Raw genomic sequence first — 1,448 nt, forward strand, 5'->3', positions numbered from 1 at the left:
CCGCGTGGGGTCGCCCTCGCCGAGGGGCGGCGGCTAGCCTGAAGGGAAGCGGGCTAGCGCGCGGCGCCGGGCCTGGGCCTGAGGGGGCGGCGGGGCCTGGGGACCTGAGGCGGCGGTGTGGCCTGAGGGGGCGGCGGGACCCCGGACGACCTCGCGGACCCGGCGCCGCCCTGATTCCTCAGCCGGGCCTGTCGCTCCAGCCCCAGAGTCTCCGCACAGGGCCTGGACTGGAGCGCCGACGCGCGAGGAGGGATCCGGGCGCGCAGGGCCAGGCGGGAGCGGCCCCCGGGGTCGCCGGGCCCCTCTGTGGTGCCCCGCGGCCTCAGCCCACGGAGTCCGGGCTGGAGGTGGCGGGACGTGCCAGGGAGGCCACTCCGGCGGCTGTGTTGGGCCTGTCTTGGGCTCTAGGGACCCGTGCGGATGGAGGTGCCGCTCAGGGAGCATCTCTCCCGGCGTTTCCAGGGGCGACAGCCACCCTGTCCCTGGGAATAATGCGCCGCAGACAGCAGGGAGCGGTCCTCGCGAGCTCCAGGCAGGGCCGCCGGCCTCTGGGGGCACTCAGACCTGCCTCCAGCCAACAGTGACAGTCTCTCCTATGCATTGTTGTTGTTATGTGCCGTGGAGTTGGCCCCGACTCATAGCGACCCCTCCTTGGGTTTCCGAGGCATTAGTGTTGTAGAAAACAGAACGAAAAGCCCGCCTCGTTTAAACAAAAAAGAGAAGTGGGTTTTGTTTCATAATACTGTGCCCCAGTGATTTCTGGTCATAAATAGCTGGGCTGAGTGTTTTACCTAAAACTCACAGAGCAGTGTGACAGCAAACCAGCTTCCAGCCAACCACCCACCACTATTACTGAAGGGAGGACCTGGTGGATCAACTGGGCCTCCGTTCAGGGCTGGCTTCGTGGATGTGCCCCTGGGCCCAGCGTTCAGAAACTGTAGGCCTTTTAATATTCTTAATGATTTTTGAACAAGAGACCTTGTTTATCATTTCCTACTGGGTCTATTGAGTTAACGAAGCTATGTCTTGCTGGTATAATTTGTGCTACCCCCTTTGGTAAGAGTCAGAATTGACTGGATGGCAATGGGTTCCATCACACACCCCCATCTTTTTAAGCTTATTAAGCATAAAGAATTAAAATAATTTATTAAAAAGTAATCCAGTAATTTTGCACCTAGGAATCAGCCTGTAATAAATATTACCTATTACTTAGCTGTGTAAAGCCTACGGTAATGATTGAGCGTGTGACCTCGATGTCCTGGTTAGGGTATTTCACAATTACTTTGAAAGTATTAAATGTTTCCATATTGTGTGACCTTTGAAGATACCTTTGAAAATTCCACCCAGGCCTTGAGAAATAGAAATCAAGTTTACCTTGTGGCTCGGATGTAATCTCAAATTACCTCCCCTGTAATTAAAATGAAGGAGCTCAGGTGGGGCAAGTGGTT

This window comes from Orycteropus afer, unplaced genomic scaffold (assembly GCF_000298275.1).
Source record: "Orycteropus afer afer isolate SDZICR_OR568_19922 unplaced genomic scaffold, OryAfe1.0 scaffold00442, whole genome shotgun sequence".
NCBI lineage: Eukaryota > Metazoa > Chordata > Mammalia > Tubulidentata > Orycteropodidae > Orycteropus > Orycteropus afer.